The sequence below is a fragment of the Spermophilus citellus genome (genome assembly GCF_964194105.1).
Source record: "Spermophilus citellus genome assembly, chromosome: 2".
Lineage (NCBI taxonomy): Eukaryota > Metazoa > Chordata > Mammalia > Rodentia > Sciuridae > Spermophilus > Spermophilus citellus.
The window spans coordinates 244,308,985-244,335,898 of record NC_138183.1 but is presented as its reverse complement, the minus strand read 5'-3'; the positions used below and the strand labels follow the sequence as shown (position 1 = coordinate 244,335,898).

The following is a 26,914-nucleotide window of genomic DNA, read 5'->3' as shown; positions in this document are numbered from 1 at the left end:
AAGAATGTCATTATCAAATGAGGTATGATATGTGGAGTTTCTAGCATATAGAAAGAAGACGTTCAAAAGCTATTGAGGATATTGTTGTTATAATAGGTATTGGAGGGGGCAGGGATTGAACTACGGGGCACTCGACCACTGAGCCACATCCCCAGCCATATTTTGTATTTTTTTTTAAGAGACAGGATCTCACTGGGTTGCTTGGTGCCTCACTTTTGCTGAGACTGGCTTTGAACTCGAGATCCTCCTGTCTCAGTTTCCTGAGCTGCTGGGATTACAGGCATGTGCCATCATGCCCAGCTTAAAATACGTATTTCAATAAGCAAATTTACCTATCCCCATCATTGCTAGAATTCTTTCTTAGTGGCCATGATGGGTGATAGACTCTTGACCACATCAGTCTTCAGAAGCATAGTGAATTTATCCATCCATATTTCTATTCATTCAACAAATTAAGTCTTGATTCTTGACTTATGCCCAGAGAGTATGTTTGACCTAGAAGACACAAAAGTGATATGATACTCTTTGGGATCCAACAGCTCTCCACCTCAGGGGGATTCTAGCCATACAAAGAGCTAATTCAATGGAGCATTAAGAGTGTTCCAGTGGAGTTATTTACAAAGGAAGCCCAGACCTAATGCCTGAGGATTTGCATGAACACCTCACTGCATGAAGCAATTGGAAGAGTAAGAGTCTGTCAGGTTAAAAGGAGGAAATACTGTTCTAAGCATTCACCTCAAACTCACAACCAGTTGAGTGGTAAGAACCTCAGAAAGAGCCAGGAGCCGTGGCATGTGCCTATAATCTCAGTGGCTCAGGAGGCTGAGGCAGGAGGATCTTGAGTTCAAAGCCAGCCTCAGCAAAAGTGAAGTGCTAAGCAACTCACTGAGACCCTGTCTCTAAATAGAACACAAAATAGGGCTGGGGATGTGGCTAAGTGGTTAAACACCCCTGGATTAAATCCCCGGTAAACCTCCCCCCACCAAAAAAAACACAAGACCCCGAGAAAGGAGGATAAATGTGTTAGGGAAGGGATGTTTATTGGTGGCTTCCTTTATTATATATGGGACTTGAATTTGCCATCCTACTAGGAAAAAGACAATGTCCTAATCCATCCTGCTGTTGATCCTTTGGCTCCATACATTTTTGTATATTTCACCAAAATTCATATACGAACATTATAGTTCAACGATTTTACTTCAACTCCCATTAACAAAGCCCATCATCCTCAAGTATTTCCTCATACATAATTATGATTTGTACCTCCCACCCCTCCCTGAACCCCTTTCCTACTCCTGTGTCTCAAGCCGCTGGGATACAGGCCTGCTGCCACACCCAGATGATGACTGCCATTCTTAACAGTCTCTTGAAAAGCAGAAGTTCTTCATTTTGACTAAGATCAATTTATAAATATTTCTTCTATGGATCATACTTCTGGTTTTTTAGTCCAAGAAAACTTTAACTATTGTCACAGATTTCAGTCCAGTCTTCTAAAAGTTTTATATTTTTAGATTTTACATTTAGCTCTATCCCTATTTTTTATAATTTTATATAATTTTTGTATATGATTTAAGGCATGGAGTAAAAAGTTCATTTTATTGCATATAGATATTTAGTTTTTCCAGGATTATTGTTGAAAATAATAAATTGATTTTCTACCTTTGTCAAAAGTCAGTTATTTACTTTATGTGCTATTGGTGGGAATACAAATTAGTACAGCCACTATGGAAAACATTAATGTGATTTCTTTCTTTATTTCTTTTTTAAAAATTTTTTTAGATGTTGATGAAACTTTATTTTATTCATTTATTTATATATGCTGCTGAGAATCAAATCTAGTGCCTCACACGTGCTAAGCAAGCGCTCTACCACTGAGCCACAACCTAGCCCTTCTTTTTTCTTTCTTTCTTTCTTTCTTTTTTTTTTGTTCCTGGCCATTAAACCTAGGGCTGCTTAACCAGTAGGCCACATCCCGAGCCCTTTTTATTTTTTATTTTGAGATAGGTCTAGCTAAATTGTTGAGGCTGGCTTTCAATTTGCAATCTTCTTGCCTCACCCTCTCAAGCTGCTGGGATTATAGGTGTGCACTACCGAGCCTGGTGTGTGATTTTTCAAAAAAAAATACAACTAGAACTACCATATGTTCCAGTTGTTCCACTCCTGGGTGTGTATCTGAAGGAAATGAAGTCATCATACAAAAGACATACCTGTATACCCATGTTTATTGCAGCACTATTCACACTGGCTAACATATTGAATCAACCTAGGTGCCATGAACAGATGAATGGCAAGGAACACACACACACACACACACACACACACACACACACACACACACACAGTATTATTTATCCATAAAGAAGAATGAAATCCTGTCATTTTCAGGAAAACAGATAGAACTGGAGGGCATCATATTATGTGAAATAAACCAGACACAAAAATTCAACATACTCATACAAACATGCATGTTTTCTCTCCTATGTGGAAACTTAAAAAAGAAAAAAAGAGCTGAAAGTAGCAGGGACTTTCAGAGAATGGAGAGGGAACCGGAGGAGAGGGGAGAAAGGGGAGGACAAGAGAGGGCATAGGAGGACATGATCAAGGCATCACATACACACATATGCAAATGTCAGTGAAACTCGTTAATTTGCATAATTAATATGTGTTAATAATCATACAAATAAAAATCAGTTTTTAATGCATGTGCAGTTCTATTACCAAACTCTATCCTGTGCTACTGATTTATGTGTCTGTCTTACCACCAATCACATCTTGATTATTGTAGCTTTATAACAAGTTCTGAAATTACATATTAGTCCTTCAATTTTGTTTTTTTTCAAAGTGTTTTTTTTTTTTTGGTAACTTTTGCATAGCCAAATGAATTTTAGGATCAGCTTACAGTAAAAGCTTGCTATGGTTTTTATTGGAATTGAATTGAGTTGATCATTCTTTGCATAGATGCAATAATTCCAAACAAAATTTAAGGAAACTGAATCTAACAATATGCAAAAATGATATTAAATTTGATGAAGTAGGATTCATTGCAGGGATGTAAATTTCTTTTAATATTAAAAAATCATTCAGTTGATTCAAAATACTAACAAACTAAAAATGAAAACTCATATAATTATCTCAAAGACAAACACTCGACAAACCCAATGTTTATTCCTGAAATCTTTTAGCAAACTAAGATGAGAATAGAAAGTCCTTACCTTGATAAAGGGCATTACAAAAAAAAAATGTACAACTAACATCATATGTATTTTTAATCAAATTGCATATATATATATATATATATATATATATATATATATATATATATATAAATTATATTCATTGTTGTTGTTTGTGGTGGTGGGGATCAAACCCAGGGCCTTGCATGCACTATCATATTCCCAGATTTGACCATGCAAAGTTCTTAAAGAAATCTTGGGGGTCCAGGAATTTGTGAACTAACTACCCTTTGAGAACCATTGGCATACCCTAATCAGGATCCCCTCCAAGCTGTTAGGAGTGGGTGAATTTCTGACCAATGTTCTTAGAGGTATGAAGATTGGAGTTTGTGGAGTGGGGGACAGTGTTCCCATTAAAACACACTCTTTTTCCTCACTTTTAAATTCCTGGTCAGTAATAGGAAACTAAAGTCCAAAGATTTTTCAATGTGTTGGCTTTTTAGAAGTGTCTGAAAATAAAAGATTCCTCTTCCCCATTTTTTAAAAAAGAAAAGCCTGATCGTTCTTTGGTCTCTTTATATTTGGTTTTCAGTAGTTTAATTACATGTCTGAGTGTGGTTTTCTTTCTTTTTATCTTGACTGGAGTCCACTGAACTCATTCAAAAAGTATAGGATCCTTACCCTTTTGTCTCTCTGGGTAAGTTTCTTTTTGAATGGTTGAGAAAAAACACTCTGATTCTAAACATTAAACATGAACAACAGACAGCGCTTGCTTCTGCTGCAGGTTAACTGTGAAAGGGAAGGGAAGCAAAGGAGTTTGCTGTAGAGATCCCCCTACCTCCAGCTCTTGGCCAACAGGTTTACAGCTCAGAGCTGCTTAGTAATAACTGGACCTTTGGGAACAGAAAGTGGTGTAGCCTTCTAGAAAGCAGCTCAGAATGCACAGGGCAAATTGGTCAAGCCACAGAGCCACCTCCCTGAGCATGGGACCCGGAGGGAGGGGCTTGACCTCACACTCAGATCTCAGAAGTTTGCACAGTTTGGTGTGTGTGTGTGTGTGTGTGTGTGTGTTCTATCAGGAACCTCAGCACTGCATTTCTGGGAAAAAAGACCAAAGCACCTTTCAAAATGGGCATCCTCGGAGGATATATTTCATTCTCTGGAACAGTCAGCTGCCTCTGGTCTTTCCCTATAGACCTTTGCAGAGCCTGAATGAGAAGACAGAGAACAAAGAAGAATCAATGATCTGAGACCCCTCATCTACTTTTATCTTATTGAGGCAGGATGAACAAAATACTCCTGTTGGATGTGGATAAGAATTTCTGGGCTCATTTGGGCTGAGAATTTTTCCAGAGGTAAATGAAATTCTTCCATTGGAAAATCCACTTTCAGATAACTGCTATGTACAGGGCATTTTGCTAGATCTGTCAGAAATTTTTGACACTGGATGAAGCCAGGTCTGAGTCTGTATTGATGAATAAACATGAAGAGATTTGGGAGCTTGCTATCAGTGGGTAGGAGCAAGAGACTAAAATGGCACCCGAAAGGAGCATGCTGGCTCAGGTGACATGTATTTGCCACAAAGTATACACATGCCATGCAAACATTACCTTACGTAATCCTCTGTAGCATTCTAAGGCAGTTGGCTTTACCTAGGGTGGTAACTGATGTACAGGGAATTTATGTGCCCTGTTTAGTCATAAAGAGACTAGGTGGATTCTCACATGGGGACTGGAATACGGAGGAGATGAGTTGTTAATTTAAAACCAAGACAAATGCAATTTTAAAAACTCTTCTATAATGTTACTGCATTGTCTTTCCATTCCAAATTTTTATTTTTATGTGTGTTGTCTATAAACGTTCACATAAAATCTGAGTTTAATGTGTTGCACAATTTTTCACAGAGCATTTTTTGTTCATTGGAATTGTTTTCTTTGAATACACCTTGGACTGTGTCAAAGGTTCCCAGTGCCTTTGGACTCTGCTCATTGCCCATCTGGCAACCCGCCAGAGTGTGCAGCCCCACGGGATCTCCCAGGCTTGAGTCGATTATACTAGTTAAACAGCATATTTGTGTCTTTGAGATGTGTGTACATGTGCAGAAGGTTGTCATAAATATACTTGGTGATACTTTAATGTTATATTTTCAGCATTCTGGTATCAGTTTCTACTTTGGTATTTTCTTGTAATCTTCTTCTGAGGTGTTTCTAGCTAGAATATCAAATTAACTTTCACAAATATTGCACTTCTGTCTTGAGACTTTCATTCTTGGCACAGGTGCTTCTATTGTGCTCTGGGGCTATTTCAGTGGAGTGTCTGGTAATAATTCCCATGCCTTTCAATAGTGGCCTTCAATTGGTAATTTATCTTAGTCTATTTTGGGCTGCTATAACCAAATACCATATACTGGATGTCTTCCAAACAAGAAAACTTTATTTCTGACAGTTCTGGAGACTGGGAAGACCAAGATTTTAGTGCTAGCAGTGTCAATGTCTAGAGATGGCTTGTTTTCTGATTCTTTAAAGATGTTTTTCTCCTATGTTCTCATTTGGTGGAAAGGATGTCCTCATGAACCAATCCCAAACGTTCTTACCTGGTTAGTATTATCTCCTTGGAGGCTAGTATTTGAAAATGTTAATTGAGGGGGGACACAAACATTCATATCATAGCTTACTTCTTGAATAAAGAATCTTTTAATTGGATTGGGGAAATGACTAATTAAAAGGTTGTAGTAACACAAATACTGTGTACATTCCGTCATTAAGCAAATATGTACTTATTCCTTAATGTGAACTAGACAATGTGATAACCGTTGAGAAGGAACAGATTAATAATTTGAATAATTTTTTTTTGTCCAGTGAAATTAACAAACTAGAAGTCATTGTTACCAGATTTTCAAGAAAGAGAATGACTCATTCTCTTTGGGTCGAGGTGTCTCAGAGGGAATCAATCAGGGACAAACTGGCATTTAATTAGGACTTTGGAAAAGGAGCAAAAACTGGGTTTTGGAGGTAGTGTAGGAGTAGTACTAAATAAAATGAAGATAAGTCAGAGTGCTAAAGCAGATATTGCATTAAAGAAATGTTCTTATCTGAAAGAGAGAGACCATAGATGAGATGAATAGTCAGCACTTGGTGGTTAAACAATCATCTACAAGGGGCTGCAGATGCCTGCCTGACATGTACAAGGCCCCAAGTCCAGCCCCCATCACTACAAAATGACAAATCATTTACAGAAAACAAACAATTCCTACCAGGCCCAGGTCCTTCCCCAGAAACTACATTCAGAATGCAGCCTCTGCCTCAGTGGGTTTGTTTAAGACTCTCCTTCCCTTATATCATGAAGGGAGCACTAGGTCTGTTGAAAAACCTATTGTTGGTATCCCCAAATGACTGACAAAAAATCTTGGGGAAACACACATGAAAAAAACTAAAACGTTCATTAGTCCAAGCTTCTCCCAATACGTTAAAGCCATAGACCAAAACGTTGAGTGACATCTTTGGTAATTGGAGCCAATAGAAACTAATATCAGCCGTGTTTCTCCCAGTACAGATCCTAGTTCATCACCCCAAAAGGACCAGCATTCCCAAAGACTCCAACGGACAAGGAAAAGCATCCTGTGATCCCATTCTTCAGATAACAGCAGTTGTACTGCAGTAAGTCAAATGCAGAAATGTTTCTTCATATTTTTTAGCAATATACACTGTACAAATCCAACCCTTAGGTTTAGGGAGGGAGCAAAGTTCGAGAAGAGATGAGAAATGGAGATAGGGTGGGTGAATTGGTTTCACATATAACTTGGTAATAAAAAATGACACATTAGACTATATGAATAATTTTTTCCATATCAAGAATCCTACCTCAGAATGTGTTGAAATCTATACCCCTGTTTCACACACATATAAATTTAATTCTTTTTCTATTGTTTTTATTTTTTTAGTTTTGTATGTTTTATTTCCCTTATTAGAGTATGAGTTCTTAGACAATAGGAAACATCTATTGTGGTTTGTTATAAGCTCACAGTTGCTCAGAGCATTTACCAGCGTATGTGTATCAGTCAGGATCAAAATACAGGATCAGAAATAGAAGATTTGTTATAAGGATTTGACCTTATGCAATGCTGTGTGCTAGTTAAGAACTTTCTAGAAGGCTGATTCTTCTTTTCTGCTGCTGGAGATTAAAGTGTGCACAAGTGTTAGGAAGGGAAGATTTTTTTAAAGTGTGAGAACACACACTGGAGCTTACAGGGCAGACCAAAATCATGCAGTTCTTACTGACTGTGGCCTTGACAGTCACACTTGACCAGCATGATAAAGGTTGATGTAGATCTGGGGGACAATGAAGTAGTTGGCAGCCCATCCTTGTATGAAGAGGTGAGCTACCAAAATGGCTGCTGCTCCTCTTTGCCTCCAAATATCTCACAAAAATCTCTCTTGTGGCCCACACTACCTGCAAATAAGTGGTTAAATGAATTGCAGGAAATACTGTTCTGCCTGGCCAAGGTGGTATCTTACAAAGCCACTGTACTAAGTTCTCAAATGAGATTCATTGTGTAAGTGGACGGACTGAAGAATGAATGACTGAATGAATAAAATGTGATGCTCAGCTTACTAACAAAAGTCAATCTAACTTAAAATGAAGCTGTACCAACGTTTTTTTTTAAGAAGACATTTCAGACTTATGCAAAGAGAAATTTTATTTACAAGATTATTGCAAAAGGGGGAGGGGGGGAAGGGACTATTGTGATAGGGAGACTTCTTAGACCATAATATCTAGAAACATATAAAAGTAAGAAAAGAAAAGGTATTTTGTTTTGTAGGGAGAAGTGAGCAAGAGAGGATTATGGAGAGGATATTTTCATAGTAAGGTGGAACTCTCTGCATGCCAGAACTCGGGCTGAGGATAAGTCAAAGTTCAGAGTCCTTCGAGGAGCAGAAAATTACAGTGTGATCAAGTTGGCTAACAAAAACTTTTTGTTCTGATAGATCAGTGAGGATGAACAGTTTAGCTAAGCATTTCTGAAGGGGAAGTGGACAGGGTAGGGAGGTCTCAGGGTGGGGAAGTGGACTAAGGAATGGTGTATCAATAGAGGCTCAGAGGACATATTACCCTGTGTTCAGCTTATTTTTGCTGGGAGCTGTTAAACAGGGATTGTAGGTGATTCGGCTTGGGGGAAGGAGAGAAAAGGGATAAAATTTTGGTTAACAAGTATTGTCTGATTTTTTAATGGGTATTAGCAGTTCAGTTCATCATTTGTGAAGCAAAGTATGAGGCATTGAAGGGTCCACATTTGGCCTTGTCTTATGTCAGCATGGAGGAAATTGGGGATTCTGTCTAAGTAGTAGACTCAAATTGAATGGAGCTATTTTTTGACCATTGTTATTTTGTTGAATTATAGTGCTTGAGTAAAGTTTACCATTGTCATTCCCTCAGAGAACTGCATCTGTCGAAATACACTTTAGCTTTACCCGTTTGGCTTGCCTTGAGAACTAGTTCTATGAACCTTCTTGGATACTGATTTGAAGGATATTGTTGAGGATTTTGCCCATGACATCAATGATTCCTGAACATGGCTGTATAGAAAAAAAATAACCTGCAGATATGCTAGAGATAATATAGAGCAAATGAAACCCTCACATACTGCAATAAGAATGTAAAATGGTGTAGCCAATTTGGAAAAAGGCTGTTTCTTATAAAGTGAAACATTTACTTACCATGCAACTCCGAAGTGCACTCTGAGGGAAATAATAACATATAGCCATGCAAAGACTTGTACATTGATGTTCTTCATAACTTTAATTAAGAATCATCCCAAACTATAAAAACCCAAGTGTCCTTCAGCAGGTGAATTGATAAATAAAGGAATTCATCTGTGCAATCCCTGCAATGGAAGACTTTCCAGAAATAAAAAGCAATGTACTATTGAAATGCACAGCAGCTTAGATTTGATACAATAAACCAGTCCCAGAAGTTACATATGAAATAATTCCACTTAATTGACATTTTGTTAAAGAAAATTATAGGAATGGAAAGCAGCTTAATGATTGCTTGAAGCTGGATGTCTAAAAGGGGTTGGTGGGCATGGGAGGGAAACAAGCTATTGGAGAGTGTAGGAAATGGTCTATATCAATGCTCATGTATGTGAAGAGAATAGATCTGTTTATCTTAGTGTATCCTTAATTGTTGGAATTCTAGGTGATACAGAATGAAAAAAAATGTTTATAAATACTTTTAAAAGCTTAAGGAGTTGTAGTAAAGGTTATTTCATAAGGAGGCATCTGTACCTGCCACCAATCCTATTCTTTCTTGGCATTAGAAGTTAGTGAGTAGGCATCATTGGAACAGCAGGAATATAGCTCATGATATTAACTAGACCTGCCTGCTGTGTCTGTGTCTTCGAGCTCTTCTCACTCTGAGATGATTCTCAATCTTCTCTTTAGCCTAAAGCACCTGCCAAGATGTTTCCTTTGCAAAGTCCACAGATGCTGCAGATGCTAAAGAAGTCCTTAAGGAAGAGCCTCCCTGAGTCCTTAAAGGTGAGGGTGGAACATTGTGAGAAAAAAAATATGTAGCATTACCTGCTTATACTAAAAATGAGACTAAAAATGGGAATGATCTCAACTCAATGATTTAAATTCTCACCTTAGAAACTTAAAAAAAGTAGACGGGAATTAACCCTTTACCAAGCAGAATGAAGGAAATTGTACAATAAATAGATTTTTTAAAAAATCAAAGAATGTGAGTGCAGAAAAACAACACAAAAACCCAACACATCCAAATTATGGTTCTTATAAGTATCAAATGATGTTGATAATATTGTAACCAAACTGACCAGGAAAGAAGAAGACACAATGTCAGGAATAAAATAGAAAACACTACTGCAAATCCATAGACTTTATAAGCATAATAATAAATAAAATGTGCCTACTGTTATCAGTACTGCATTCATAGGTTTCAGTATTTATTCTGTGAAAAGCACACATTACCAAAGGTCACTGAAGAGGAATATGTTACGTGAATTACTCTCTGTATGGAATGAAAACTTTCCAACACAGAAATCTCCCATCTGGGTGGCTTCACTGGCAATCACTACCACACATGTGAGAAAAAAAATAACACCAGTTCTACACAAATTCGTTCAGGATATAACAAAGATGGGAGAGTATCTTCAAGTTCGTTTTGTGAGTCCAGAATTACCCTAATAACAAAACCAGAAATAGATAAGAAAACTACAGAATTGTATCTGTCATTAACATAGATGAGAAACAAATTCTTAACAAAATACTATCAAATCAAGCATAAAAACATTTAAAATATACATCATATCATAAACATGGAGATTTTCCTGAGAACTCAAGGTACATTCAAAAATCAAGCAGAAATCCCCCAGTGTGATAGCACATGCCTATAATCCCAGTCACTGTGTGGAGGGGCATAGCTAAGACAAGTTCAAAGCCAGCCTGGCCCAGTCGGTGAGACCATGACACATATATGATATATATGTAACATATGATATATAAAAATATATATCTTTAATCTCTATGTAAAGGTTTTTTCCCATGTGTATCTCCAAATATATATGTGTGTGTTCATATACGTATACCTATATATATAATGCAAGAAAATAGATATTAAACTTATTAATTTTATTGTTTATATTGTTTATGTGTATATGTAAATGAATGGATGAATTTGGAAAAAATATAAAACTAAATTCTATATAATACAGACCAATTAGGCACACATGTAACAAATATATCACAATGAATCCCACAGTTATGTATAATTATAATGTACTAATAAAAATTTAAAAGTTAATAATGTACCAATAAAAACTCTACAATGTAAGAGTGAGCATTATTTATTTTATCCATCTGGTATTTATATATATAAAATATTCTCATGATTTTATGCAAAAATCTGTTTGGTTTTGCTTAGGGTAATGATATACTTCCTGAAGACTGAAGTACACGATCTATTAGTTACAAACCCCGATTCCTAGGAATAAGGCTTGTTGGGGTTAAACAAGGCACCTGGCTGTTCCTTTGTAATGTGCAGACTCTCGCGTTGTTGAAACGTTTTAGGTCTATGGAACTGTCTTCCACATAAACCAAGGGAACCCATTCAAGCTAAAGGTCCTGGTGGACAAATGGCCAGATTTTAACACAGTAGTTGTGCGCCCTCAGGAGCAGGTAAATTGTCTGGGATCGAATGACAATGACTTTGTTCGTATTTGCTGTGTGTGTGACATGAAACTGGAAGGAAGTATGGTGGACCCCAGGGAAACAGAAAGGAATCACGGTGGTGGTCCCCTAGTCTTGTTCTCAAGGAGAACACAGCCTGGAGGAAAACAGAAAAGCAGAAGAATTGCAATATGGTGTGAAAATGTGCAAGAGCACAGAAGAGCACTTATGTTGTAGGAAGCTGTTTTTGTGTTAAGATTATACTTTAGACGAAGAAGTAGCTCTGATTCAAAGTTGATTAAAATCAGTGATTTCAGAGGTTGTAGGGAGAGGATAAAAAGACTTGCAAGCAGGCATTCCATCAAAACTGAATTGTGATGTTCAGTAGGTTTTGAGATGATGACAAGAGTAGGGGAACATGTTGTAAGCTGAGAAAATAACTCCCAAAATATATGAAGTTAGATGTAAAGAATGTTAGAGAAATATGAGAAACAATTTACAATATTTAAGATGTATGTTTTCAGTGCTACTCTTTGAAAAATAACAAGCAAAGTGATCGATATACTTTAAATACAAATACATTTTAACACATTGAAAAATATCAGATGAAAATTCATGCATACAAAAATATAAAGCTTAACCATATAGTATCATTTTGGTATAAAACATTAACAAATGGAATATAACCATGTAGTGCTTTTAAGCAGAAGCGAAGAGGTAATAATCATTACTATGTGTACATATAAAAGTAAAACTCACAATTAGAAGTAGATACCCAGTGAACTCCTCAATACTTCAATAATGTATTTGTGATGTGTAGATCCTACACCTATCTATGTATGAATGTTGAGACATAAAATCAAGAAAAAAACAACTACAGTGTGTTGTTAAGGAATATACAATGTTAAAAGATGCTGTTTGTAACATCAAGAACATTAATTGTGGGAAGTAGAATAAAAGTCTAGAGTTTTTGTAAGTGACAGAAGACTAGTTGTTATCAGCTGTAAATAGCCATTAACAGCATAAGATGTGCAGAGGGGAGGGTTGGGACAGTGCAGATGGGAAGAACAGTAGAATGAGACAGACATCATACCCTATATATGTGTATGAATACACTACTGGTGTGACTCAGCACCATGTACAGCCAGAGGAATGAGAAGTTGTGCTCCATTTGTGTACAATGTCTAAAAATGCATTCTACTGTCATGTATAACTAATTTGAGCAAATTAAAAAAATAGAGAAAAAAAGCATAAGATGTTTTCTGCAAACCTCCTAATGATCACAAACTATAGCAGCTATAGGACCAATAAATAGAGAGTAATTACAACTAGCAGTATAGGATATTATCAAATCACGAAGTTAGACAATAAGAGTGGAAGCAAGGAAGAAAAGATGAGAAAACAATCAGAAATCAAATAACAAAACAACAATAAGAAGTTCTTACTCTTCAGTAATAACCTTGAATACAAATGGATCAAATATCCCCATCCAAACATGGAGTGGATGAGTGGATAAGAAAGCAAGCTACAACTACATGCTGCATCCCATTAAGTTTGGTAGAAGCAGTTCTAAGAGGGAAGATGATAGCAAAAATGCTTTTCATAAAAAAGAACAAACCCAAATAAATAGTCTAATGTTATACCTCAAGGAACTAGAATAGAAGAACAAACTAAACCCAAAGTTAGCAGGGGGAAAGAAATACAAACATCCAAAAAGAATAAATTGAATAAGGAATCAAAAATTTATATAGAGAACCAATAAGACTAAGAGTAGGTCTGTTTGAAAATATAACAAAATTGACAATACTAGACTAAGTAAAAAAAAGGGAAGACTCAAACTCAAAATGAAATTAATAATATTGCAACAGACACATCAGAAATAAAAAAGATTATAAAAAAAACTATTATGAATAATAATTTGCCCCAAATTGACTATTCTGGAAGAAATGAATAAATATCTAAAAAAATACAACCTACCGATATTAACTCTGGAGGAAATAGACAACAAATCAAGAGATTGGAGAAGTGATTAAAAAAAAAAAAAACCTCCTAAGAAACAAAAACTCAGGAGTAGATGGCTTCACAGCTGGATTCCACCAAACATGCAAAGAAGAATTCATACCAGTGCTCCTTGAATTCTTCCAAATTATAGAGCTTGAAGGAATACTTTCAAATATACTATGGAAGGACCACCATTACCTTCCAAATATACTATGGGAGGACCACCATTACCTTTAAGCTCAAAAAAAGATGTCACAAGAAAACTATTGGCCATTTACTCTGATGAATATTTTGATGTAAAAATCCTCAATGAAATATTAACAAACTAAATTACATAATATGTCAAAAGATGTATACACTGTGACCAGTGATATTATCCCTGGCATGTAAGACTGGGTTAGCACAAGCAAATCAATCATTATAATACATCATGTTAATAGATGAAGAACATATGGCCGTTTCAAGGGAGGTGGAAACATTTTTTTGTTTGTTTGTTTGCTTTTTTTTTGACAACATCCAATATTCTTTCTTGGCAGAAATTTGTAACAGCTTAAGTATAGAATGAAAGTTCTTCAACATAAAATTATAACTACCATTTGACCTAGCAGTTCATCTCTGGCCATGTATCAAAAGAAATGATATGATAAAGAAAAAAAAAAGAAAGAAAATATAGGAAATAATAATACAAAGATAGCTGCTGTCCCCATATTTATTATAGCATTAGGCATAATAGCCAAGATATGGAAAGCCTGAGGGTCCATGGACAGATGAATAGATAAATTGATGCACACACACACACACACAGACACACACACACACATACATAATAGAATGTTATTTAGCCCAAAAAAGAAATGAAATCAATATCAGAAGATGCAGATCAAGCAGCAACCTCCAAGCCCTCCACAGCCCAGAAAGAAGGCAGTGAAAGAAGACCTGACTAGAGAGATGGGTGACAGAGTAAATGGAATAAAACTCAGTATGGGACAACCTGAGATTTGGAGAGACTTGAGGTTTGGTTATCAAAACAGAAAATAAGGACAGAGTTCTTTAACCCTGAACCTAGACCCAGGGCGGGGGTGGGGGAGGAGGGAGCAGCAACAAAGAGAAAGAGGGATAGGAAAAGCACATCATCCCGCTTCTTGAGCAGCAGCTGAACAAATCAGAACAGGATAGGAGCTGGAAAGTCAGTGACGGAGATGAAGCAGTTTAACCCAACTTGTAGATGGAAAGCCATCCTGGTCATGGCAGCCGTTTTGTAGAATTCACATCTAGCCAGACTCCCTAGAAGAAATTCAGTCAACACAGTGTCTCCCCGCTTTCAGATAGCAATTAAAAACAAACAAACAAACAACAACAACAGCAATAAAAAAAAAAACCCCAAACCCCAGAGGAACATCTTTGCAGTGATTGGTCTAGAAGGAACTTGTAGAGTATTGCTGCTAACAAAGCTACTGAAATCCCTTCCCCCTCATCACAGACAAGAGGAATGGGATGGAGCAAACCCAAGAGCTATGCATTCCTGGGAAGTTCTAGCCTAACCCTACTGCTCCACACAGCAGCCCTGGGAGCTCACGCAGAGTTGGGAGTAGATAGCCACAATTCACAGCCATGGGCAGTGAGAACACAGTGCAGGGGGAACAACTGTCTCTGTGTCAGGCAGCAGAGGGGACCAGTGCCTGCAGATCACAGGCGTGGGCAGTGGGAGCTGGGACATAGGCAGGAAAACTGTCTCTGTCTCAGTGGAGAGGAATGACGTGTAATTTACAACTGTGGGGAGTAAGTTTGGACATAGGCAGACTGCAGGCCGAGTCTCTTTCCCAATCACGGGGATGGTGCCCGAGGGATCTGTGATTTGCTTTGGTCAGGGGGGATGCTTTTGCATCAGAGACCACCCACAGAGAACTCAATCACAGGTCCCACACTTACAGACAACCACCAGGCTCTATGCCACTTTGAAAAGGGCCCTGTGGAGGGGAGGGAGGGGAGCAGGTCCATGAGGACTCCTTTGAAGTCAAAGCAGCAGCCCTGAGACCTGCAATCTGTGCCCTGGCACCCAATAGACACAGCCAGCAGATACAGCACAGTACCCCCCAAGTATCAGCCCCAGACCCCTGGGTTGAGGAAAAAGGACCAGCTGGTGAGAGGTATCATAGCAACCAGGGGAGTGGCTCCTTTGCCAGAGCTGAAGAGTGATGAACATCATCTGAACGTCTCACATATTGATGAAAACCAAACCGGGAAGACTCAGTAAGATGTCTTCACCTTGGTATGGTTTACTATAAATAGCTCAAAGGCCAACTTTGATCATACATATATTACTCTTCATTTTGATTAAAGAGTTATTTCCCTAGTATTTGACTGCCTTTCTTCTAAGGTTTTAAACATTAATTGGAATAACTCTCTTTGTTTCCCTAGCTTTGGTCTACACTTGTTCCACTTAGCACTTCCTTCCCTTTTACATTGCCTGCAACTGCCTCAAATCCTTCTTTTTACTTTGGTTTGTATTGTTCCTTTCTATCTTTTCTTTCTTTTTTCTTTCTCTCTTCTTTTACCCAATTTTCTCTCCTCCCCTTTTCAGCCCCTATATAATGCAACAGCCATTTTCCCGTCTTTAATAAATAATTTTTCAACCTCTTGAAGAACATTGCTACAACTTTATACCTGGGTTAAAGGAACTGTGAAGAACAATATCAACCAGTCTTTGTTTTTTCCTGAGGTTTATTAGTATGTAACTTTGCCCTGAAGTGTTTGAAGTAAATAGGGTTTAGTTTTTTCTCTCAAAGCAAACCTGATACTGGGAATAGCAGAGGACACACCACATTGAGAGTAAGTATAAATATCTGAATATTCATGCAGCCTGGAGTTCTTAAGAGAAAAAATCTCACTAAATTGTTATACAAAAGAAGAAGTGATAGTCATAGATGGCGGATATACATGCTGTATATGAAAACCACCCCAAATAGCCCACAGCATTTCAATAACTGATCCCATTGACACCAGTGGAAGAAATGTCTGAGAAAGAATTTAGAAAGTTCATAGTTAAAATGTTCAATGTCTAAAAGAAGATGTAAGAAGTGAACTTAGAAACAAAATATAGGAAGTAAAAGTTAATTTCAAAGAAGAGATAGGTGTTCTAAGAAAGAACCAAATGGAAATACTGAAAATGGAAGATGTAATAAATCAATTTAAAAATTTAATGGAAAGCATCACTAATAGATTTGAAGACAGATTCTCAGGCCTTGAAGACAAAGTATGTTATCTTTTTTTTATTTATTTTTTTTAATTTTCTTTTTCTTTTTCTTTTTTTTATTGATTATTTAAAACATTACATAGCTCATGATACATCATCTTTCATACATTTGACTCAAATTGGGTTTTGAACTCCCATTTTAAAGTATGTTATCTTGAAATAAAGTTGACAATAAAGAAAAGGTGTTAAGAGACCATGACCAGAATATTCAGGAAAACTGGGATAACATTATGAGACCAAATTTAAGAATCATTGAGGTTGAAGTTGGCTCCAAAATACAAATTGAAGGAATGTACAACTTTTTCAATGAAATAATATTGGAAAAATGCAAAAATCATAGGAATAAGATGGAAATCAAAAAAACAAGAATCAGATAGAACCCCAAATAGGCATAATAAAAAAAATCATCTCCAAGAAACATTATAGTGTAAATGCCTGACATACAGAATAAGGATAGAATTTTAAAAATCAAAAAAGCAGGTCACATTTATAGGTAAGCCAATTTGGACTTAAACTAACTCTTCATCCCAGACCTTAAAATCAAGAAGGGCTTGGAATAATATATGTGGGCTTTGAAAGAAAAATAGGTGCCAACCAAGGTTACTATATACAGCAAAATTATTCTTCATAAATTATACTCAGTGAAATATTTCATGCAGAAGAAATAAAAAATAAAAATGAAAGCATGTATAGGGGATGAATAACACCAGAAGAATAGTCAATTAAAGGGAAATCAAGCCTGAATTAAGAATTAGAAATAAGTCAAAATGGCAGGAAATTAAAAAAAATCATCTCTATAATAATATTGAATGTAAATGGTCTAAATTCTTCAATCAAAAGATATAGATTGACAGATTGGATTAAAGAACAAGACCCAACCATATGATGTTTACAAGAAACTCACCTTATAGGCAGACATCCACAGACTGAAGGCAAAAGGATGAGAAAAGATATAATATACAAATGGAAACAGAAAATAAGCAGGGGTAGCTACTTTCATATCAGCCAAAGTAGATTTCAAGCCAAAATTAATCAGAAGAGACAAAGAAGTACTTATTAAGGGAATCGTCCAACAAGAAGAAATAATGATTGTAAATATTTATTCCTAAAGCAACTATGGACCTAAATGCATAAAACAAACCCTATTAAATATAAAGAACCAAACAGACCACATTATAATCATATTGGGTGATTTCAATACACCTCTCTCACCATTACATAGATCATCAAAATGAACCAAGTCAAAATTCTTCAGAACTAAAAAATACTATTTACAAGGTGGACCTAAAAAACATTTATAGAATATTAGACAACTGAAATAATTTCCTCCTCAGCAAAATATGGAATTTTTGGTAAATTAGATCATATTTAAAGGCACAAAACAAATATTAGCAATAAAAAATAGAGATAATTTCTTGCATCCTATCAGAATATAATGGAATGAAATTAGAAATCAACAATAACATAAAAAACAAACCACTCTAACACCTGGGGATTAAACAATACACTTGAAAATGAAGAATGGATTGCAGAAGAAATCAGGGGAGAAATAAAAAATTCTTAGAAACAAATGGGCTGGGGTTGTAGCTCAGTGGTAGAGCACTTGCCTGGAATGTTTGAGGCACTGAGTTCAATTTTCAGCACCACATATAAATAAAAAAAGGTCCATCAACAATTTTTAAAAATTGAATAAAGGAAACAAATGAAAATATAGATAAAACATATCAAAATCTCTGGGATAGTATGAAAGCAGTTTTAAGAGAAAACTTTATGGCTCTGAGTTCCTACATTAAAAAATATAAAGAAAACAAATAAATAATATAACATTATACCTCATGGCCTTAGAAAGAGAAAAATTAAAACCAAAATCAATAGAACACAGGAAATAATTAAGATCAGAACCAAAATTAATAAAATTGAGAATTAAAAAGATAAAAAAAGACTGGGGTTGTGGCTCAGTGGCAGAGCGCTTGCCTAGCATGTGTGAGGCACTGGGTTTGCTTCTCAGCACCACATATCAATAAATAAAATACAGGTCCATTGACAACTAAAAAACAAAACAAAACCAAAAAAAAAAAAAATAAAGATACAAAGGGCCAATGAAACAAAGAGTTGGTTCTTTGAAAAGATAAACAAGATTGATAACAATCAAACTAACCATTGGTTTCATTGATTTTTGTGGTTCTATAATGAACTAATTAAAGAAAAACTATAATTAAATAGAAGGAATTATGCTTGCATAATTATATAGAAGGAAGACCAGTAGAGAAGAAGAAAGGGAATGGTAGAGGAAAGAGAAAGGGACTAGGGACTGAATTGGAGCAAATTATATTCTGCGCTCACATAGTCATGTCAACGTGAATCCCACTATTACATATAATTATAATGTGCTAATAAAAAATAAGAAGATCTTACCAGTTTTGATAAAATGAATCTGCACAACATATGCTAAGGGAAATAAGCCAATCACAGAAAACTTTTACATAACCTCACTTCTATGTGAATCTTTTAAACATTCACCTTATATAGATATAACAGTCATTAGCCAGATATGAAGTGTGTTTATGGTGAGGAGACAAAAAGACATCAGCTAGAGGAATCTAACTAGCAGATACAAATAATGAAGAAGTCTACCTTCCAATGTATAGTAAAGACCAGAGCAATGAAATGTTACTTTTTTTCTACTAAATTAGTAAATTCTAGCCATTATCCCCCCACCAAAACAAAGAAAGAATGGTAACTCTGTGATATTTCAGGTCTGCTAATTTGCTCCAGTAAATATTTTAATATCTATATGCATCCAGTAATATCATTTTGTTAACTTAAATACATGCGATGAAGTTTTTATAAAAAACCAAGAAACAACACAGAATACAAAAATGAATTTAAATTCCTTACTAAACTCTAAAAATGAAAGCATGTTTGCTTTTTGAATGTTATATAAAAATACTGAGTGCTAGTGATATTATTGCTGAGTTCTGAGTGCATTTCTATGTAAAAATTTGCAACTGTTCTATAATAGCTGGGTATTTGTTATCTGGACCTTCCTTCAGCTTCAAATTATCCCCACTCCAACTTACTAACTTTGAGAAGGACTTTGTGAACAAATTCTGTGTTTTGATTTTGCGAGGAATATAAATTATTTTCATTAACACTAGTGTTTGGGGTTTATGTTTTAGAGATACCATGGATTCTCATTCTGTATCCCTTTACAGTGTATAGATAAAAATTTATATATGATGCTACCCATGTTCATTTAATATTATAAGTTCAAAATGCTTTTGTTCTGAGACTGTTTAAAAGAGTAAGATTTGTTCTTGCAACTGGAGCTTGCTTTTAATAATATGATTTTTCCTTTTCCTCCTGAAGATTCCAAAATTAAGGAAAAGTGCTTCTTTAGTATGCCTTTGGTTGATTTGAAATTGTAATGGAACACACTTTTGGTTCACAACACTTTTTTAACATAAATTTAATGGATTTCTTAGCTTGGTTGCCTGATTTAATGATTCAGGAGTGATAATAATATGTGAAGAAAACATATTTAATCATATAATGTAATAGTATAAGGAAGTGTTAGACACAAATATTGAAATCTCTTGGTATGATCAAATTGACTTATTCCCTGTTGCCCAACCAAACAGGACATGACAGATGACCTTGATCACTACACCAGCGTCTACCAAATCTATTCTAAGGAGCTCAAGAGCTGGTCAAGAATCTCTTGCCTTATCAGATGTCATTAACTGGAAACAACATTTGCAGATCCAAAGTAAGGGGACTGGGGTATGTGCTGGCTGCTAGACCCTGTGTCTATCTGTAGGACCACTTTTCACCCCAAGCACATTCCCAAAAATTCTTCCCCCAAGTCTCAGAATCTCAACCTAGTGTCCATTACTCGTATTGACTGTCACCACCTCTGCAGGGGAGTAGAATTCACATTTTATGCACTATGTGGTTGTGCTACCTCTTGAGCAAGGTAATTTCTTGTAAGCTGAAGATTCAAAATATATTTTGCAACATATTCAGCATCCCTCAGAATGTTGGGTGTGAGAGCAGAGGTTGCCCTCTGGTCTTCCATTCCTGGAATGAGAATGACAGCTCCTAGTGTCATAGAGAAGCTCCCAGGTCACCAAGGAGGACACCGGCTGTGGTTATAAACCTGCCCTCTAGAGTCAGACTCCAAAGGGTGCATCCTTGCTCTGCCTCCTGCTTTGTGATCTTTAAAGTGATATAATGTAACTATTGCTCAGTTTCCTCATAAGTGAAAATGAGGAACCTAAAACACAGGGTCGGTGTAAGGATTCAACGAATTAGAAGACAAATACCTGGGCATGTGCACAATCGACATAGGCTACTACAGGATGGGAGTTTAGCTCAGTGCTAGGGAATCTTTATAGCATAAGCAGGGCCCTGGGTTCAATCTCCTGTACTGCAAAAGATAGGTTACTATGAATTATATATCCCTCTCCTTTGATTTCAGAGTGACAGCCAGCATTTCTAGTGCTATTTTTGTATAAGAGAAAACCTGCTCCAGAGAGTGACTTGGTCACGTCACACTGTTGGTGGCATTACCAGAAGCAAGAGTGACTCACTCTAAATCCTGCATGTTTCCTCTGGGCCCCTTCTTGTACGTTGCACGCAGACAGTTACTTCTCTCCTTCCTTCCTCCCTCCTAGGTTCATAGTCCAGCTTGGATGAGGTGATACAAAGTCTTGCTGCTGCTAACTTGGTCCAGGTCAAGAGAACACAGTGCATTCTCTACATGATGCCTCAGACAGCAAGGAAACTGGTGCCTTTCCTGGTGGATACGAAGAACTTATGTCCTGAATCTGGGGGACCCAAGGCCATGCGAGTGTGATTAAAGATGCTGTCTTTGCACTGCTCACATGTTGTTGAGAGCCGCAACCAAGTCAAGATGGCGCCTGGCAGTATGCTAGGAAGAGTGGTTTCTGAGCCAACGCCAGCGAGCTATTAAGATGATGAGGATTTCTTAATGACTGACTGCTGTGTCTAGATGATGTCAATTAAGTTAAGCTGTGTGTAATTAGTTGGGTATATGTACCTCTGCAGTCCGGCAGAGAAGAGGCTCATGCTATCTTGGGTGCCCTCTACTTTGAGTTTGCTCCGTTCACTCTCAGTTCACTCGCAATAAAGTAGTTCCCGTTTCAACCTTCAAGTTGCTTGTCACCTGTCAGTTATTTTGCCCAGCCGTACTTCGGCAGTCCAGCCAGACTACGGCAACATGTCGCTAGATTATCTTCCCAACCTCCCTTCCTGTGTTCGCTCTCACCTCCCAGAGTCCCTCTCCTGGATGATCACCTGCTTAAAAGCCACCATTTCTCACCTCACCTTGAACAAAATGCAGAGTCTTTATAGATCCCCACAAGACCTGCACCCTCACCTCCTGGATGTAACCTTGACCCTGCTGCTCACTCAGCAGTCCTGGCCTTCCTTCTGCCACTTGACCTCATGCTCTTGCTCCTGCCTCTGCATCACTGAACTTGCTCTTTCCCTGCCTCAAACATCCTTCCTCAGATCTCCACATGTTATTTCTTTTTTGTTATTGCTCCTCATTCTCTCAAAATTTATTTCCTTTGACAGTTTTTTGAGATCACCATGGGTAAATCTATCACCCCGGTCATAATTCTTCATGATGAAATCCAATTTTAACTTTCTTTATCAGACTTATCGTTACCTGTAAACACCTTATTGGGTATTTATCTACCTGTTTGTTGTTTGAAGCCTCCCCCGACCCACTTAAAATCTCATGAGAGCAGGAATCTTCTCTATATTGTTCACTAACATATTCTCCATGGCCGGAATAATGCACATGGTAGGTTCTTAATAGATATGCATTTAATGAATCCACTTCACAGACAAAATGTTTTTCCAATATAAAGAACTTGAAATAATCATATATTTTCCCCCCATTAATTTCCAGTATAATATGAAGTAGAACCCATTGATAGCAACTTTATCTGTAGATGATCAATGTTGTTGCCCTTGGTGTGATAATATGCCCAGAAGAGCTTTCTTCACATTGCAAAGTGAATTGAAGCCTGCAGACCACCTCCTTACTGGATCCTCTTACGCGTCCTATGAGATAGTCAGGGTAGGAGGCCTCATTCCTGTTTCCCAACAGAGAGCAGGACCCTCCCGTGATGTGGCTTGTTTACTAAATGGATGGTGAAGGCCATAACTATGGTTTAAGTCTAAATCTTCTATTCCCACATAGTGGGATCTTTGCAAGATCCCTCTCAAAAACCCTTTCCTCTACCAAAGAGATCTTCAGACTTCAGTATTCCATTATGTGAGCCATCTGAAGTCTGTATGGCTGCCTCTCAGTACTCCAGCTTTCCCAAGTGTTCAACATGGTGGTCAAGGACCACTAAATACACACACTCTAAGATTCTAAGATTCTAAGCTCTGGCTTTACTGCTTGCTAGAATGTTCTTCTTACAGGCATTTTTTTTTCCTGTTCACCCACTTATCTGTAAAATAGGGTTGAAATCATAAGGTCTATCTTTGCTTTTGGAATTAATATTACCATTTTATGCAATAAGAGGTGGAGGCAGAGAAATATTAAGTTACCTGCCTGAGATCCCACAGTCAGTAGGATTATGATCCCAGCTTGGCTGCTGAGACTATTCCATTACCTGTGTTCCTACATGCCTCTCAAATAAATGAAATGCCTCATAGTGTGCATGATATTAGGGCCTGTTCTTTTCCCTTTTTCTCAACAGGAACCAAGAGATTGTTTAAACTCTCATCGCTGGATATTACGCATGCTGCGTTGGTAAATAAATTTTGGCATTTTGGTGGCAATGAAAGAAGCCAGAGATTCATTGAGCGCTGTATCCTGGCCTTCCCCAGCTCCTGTCTTCTGGGGCCTGAAGGGACCCCTGTGTCATGGGCTCTAATGGACCAGACTGGGGAGATGCAAATGGCAGCCACTGTGCCTGAGTACCGGGCCCAAGGCCTTGTCTCCTATATAATATATACTGAGACCCAGGTTCAAGAGAAGCTTGGCTTCCCTCTGTATAACCATACGGAGAAAGCCAACAAAATCATACAGAAAATGAGTCAAAGTCTGCATCATGTCCCCATGCCCTGTGACTGGAACCAGTGGAACTATGCGCCTCTGAAGCTGGCCCTCAACAGAAGCTAGTGTCAGTGACTGTGGTTTGGCTGGATGAGTGGAGAAAGAGAGAAAGAACAAATAGTAATCGGAGTAAAGGAGTGGGCATTGCTGGGGTCTGGAGAAGAAGTGTGAGTGGTCCACAGGCTTCAGATCCAGCAGGGCGGCATGGCTAGACCTCTCTGGCCTTGTTCAATTTCCTGAACTTCTGGATTTCAGTGACACTTTTCCTTTTTATTCCCCCTCCCCACCCACCCACTGTTGGTGCTGGGGTTGATCCAAGGGCCACCACTGAGCTCCATCCCTAGATGCTCAGTGACACTTTTTTGAGCAGCCTGATGACTTACTGCTTTTCCTTGAATTCCTGTCCCATCTCACATGTGAATTATTGCCAATGGTCAGATGTTTTCAATTTTGCCAGGTTGTGTTCTTAAGAATAGTGTCTCTCTCTCTCGCTCTCTCTCTCTCTCTCTCTCTCTCTCTCTCTCTCTCTCTCCCCTTCTTCTTCTATGACTCCTTTATTTAGTGACCAACATGTGTCCGTTCTTTTTAGTAGATATTTTGAAGTGGTTCTTTCATGGCTTACTCTTTGATCTCTGTCTGACAACCATGTTAAATATTATAAAAACAAATGTATAATAATAGGTGGATATGGTAGCTGGGAGACTCAGTTTTCACAATGTATTTTATTGTGTATATTTCATGTATACAACCTGATGTTTTGGAATACACATAGATAATAAAAGTCACTGTAGTCAAACAAATTAACAGAACCATCATTTTGCATAGTTACCTGTTTTTTTGTTTTGTTTTTTGTTTGTGTGTATATGTGTGGCAAGAGCAGCTAAAATCCTATTTAGCATGAATCTCATACAGTACAATTTTATTACTTATAGTCCTCAGGTTGTACATGAGACCTCTAACCTGTCCACTCTACATGTGTGTGGGAAGCCATTCTGAGACGTGATTGGGTGACTCCCGTTAAGGGCCTGAGGCGCTTTGGCTCTGTCGAAGCTTTCCCGACCCTTTCCTGATGAGAGAGCCCATCCGTGTGGGGGTGTGCCTGACCACTGACCCCGGGGACCCAATCACTGACCCTGACCTTGGAGTGCAGCCCCCCCTCAACCTTCATTGGATGGAATTCTCCCCTGAATCTCTTGTTCCCCAATAAAAGGCTACTCCCCGGCGTGTTCACTCTCTCTCTCTCCTACTAGCCCTGAGTAATCCTCGCTGCCCTGCTGGGCGGCTAGAGGTGGGAACTAGAGAGGTGAGCCGTCTCGGACCTAGCAATATAAATAAGGTACTGGTCTGTGTGTTTTATTTCGATCTCTTCTAACTAACTTTATGCCTAGAACCTCATTAATGAAACCACTGCGCAGGCCGCGTGGTAGACATGTGTGCTATGCTTTTATCCTTGACTTACATTTTCCCTTCCCCTCTCTCCTTCTAGTAACCACTATTTTGTTCTCTATCTCTATGTATTTGAGATCTCTATGTATTTGAGATTCTACATATACATGTCTTATATAAAATTCTTCTCTCTTGATTCTTTCACTTATATAATACCGTCTAAATTTATTCTTGTTGTGACAAATGTCATGATTTTGTTTATTTGTAGGACTTAATAATATTACATTATATTTACACACACACACACACACACACATATATATATATATATATATATATATGCATACATTCATACACACACATTATAGTTTCTTTTTTCCATTTGTCCATCAGAGGACATTTAATGTTGCTTCCATATCTGGGCTACTGGGAATAATACTGCAATGAACATGGGAGTGTAGAGTTTTTCTGAAGTGGTGATTAATTTTCCTTTGGGTATATGTCCAAAAAAGGGATTTCAGGGTCATATGGTAATTATATTTTAAAATGTATTTTAAAATGTCCATGCCATTTTTCCATAACAGCTATACCAATCTACATTTCTACTAACAGTGTACTACATTTCTACTAACAGTGTATAAGAGTTCCTTTTTTTCACATTTTTGCCAACATTTATTGTTTTTTACATTTTTATAAAAAATTAATTGTAAGGCAGTAATGCAGAGTAGTTTTTATTTGCATTTCCCTGATGATTAATGATATTGAGCACTTTTAATAAGCCCAATAGTTATTTTTGTGTCCTTTTTGGGAAAATTTCTGTTCAGGCATTTTTCACCTTTTTAAATTCATCTGTATGTTTCTTCACTCTTGAGTTGTATGAGTTCTTCATAATTTTTTTTCTTAACACCAGACCAGATCATATGGTTTGCAAATATTTTTCCCCAATACATAGGCAACTATTTCATTTTATTGATTACTTCTTTTGCTGCACATAACATTTTGAGTTTGAAAGAAGCAGAAACAAAGGCCAATATAGTAGAATAGTGAATAGAGATAAATCCACATAGATACAGTCAACTGCTCCCTGTTAAGGGGAGCAAAAATATATGTTAGAGAAAAGATAGCCTTTGAAACAAATGGTGCTGGGAAACTGGATATCCATATTACAGAAGAATGAAACCAGATCCCTGTCTCTCATCCTGCATAACAATAAACTCAAAGTGAATGAAAGACTTAGGATTTAGATCAGAGACACTACAACTGCTAAAAGAAAACATAGGGCTAACGTTCCAATATATTGGCACAGGCACCAACTTTCTTAACAAGACCTCTAAAACTCAAGGAATAAAATCAAGAATCAGTAAGTAGGATGGTATCAAATTAAAATGCTTCTGCACAGCAAAGGAAACAATTAAAAATGTGAAGAGAGAGACTATGGAATGAGAGAAAGTCTTTGCCAGCGTCTTCCAACAGGGAATTAGTATTTAGAACAAACTCAAAAAAACTTACACACACACACACACACACACACACACACACACACTAAATAACCCAATCAATAAATGAACTAAATAGGCACTTCTTGAAAGAAGAAATGCAAATAGTCAACAAATACATGAAAAAATTTTCAACATCCTTAGCAATCAGGGAAACATAAATCAAAACTACACTGAAATTTTATCTCATTTCAGAATGGCAATCATCAAGGATTCAAAAACAATAAATGCTGGCAAGGATGTAGGGGTAAATGTACACTTATACATTGCTAATTAGATTGTAAATTATACAAACACTTTGGAAAGCAGAATGAAATTAC

At 37.2% G+C, this 26,914-nt stretch overlaps 1 pseudogene across 1 annotated transcript; it reads left to right on the top strand.

Moving 5' to 3' along the window:
* The first annotated feature begins 9,631 nt into the window (after window positions 1–9,631).
* Window positions 9,632–23,778, top strand: LOC308641892 (glycine N-phenylacetyltransferase-like; annotated as a pseudogene). Its single transcript has 6 exons — window positions 9,632–9,709; window positions 11,258–11,365; window positions 20,252–20,393; window positions 21,295–21,462; window positions 22,212–22,230; window positions 23,354–23,778. The product of its transcript is annotated as a glycine N-phenylacetyltransferase-like (transcript).
* Window positions 23,779–26,914: the final 3,136 nt, after the last annotated feature.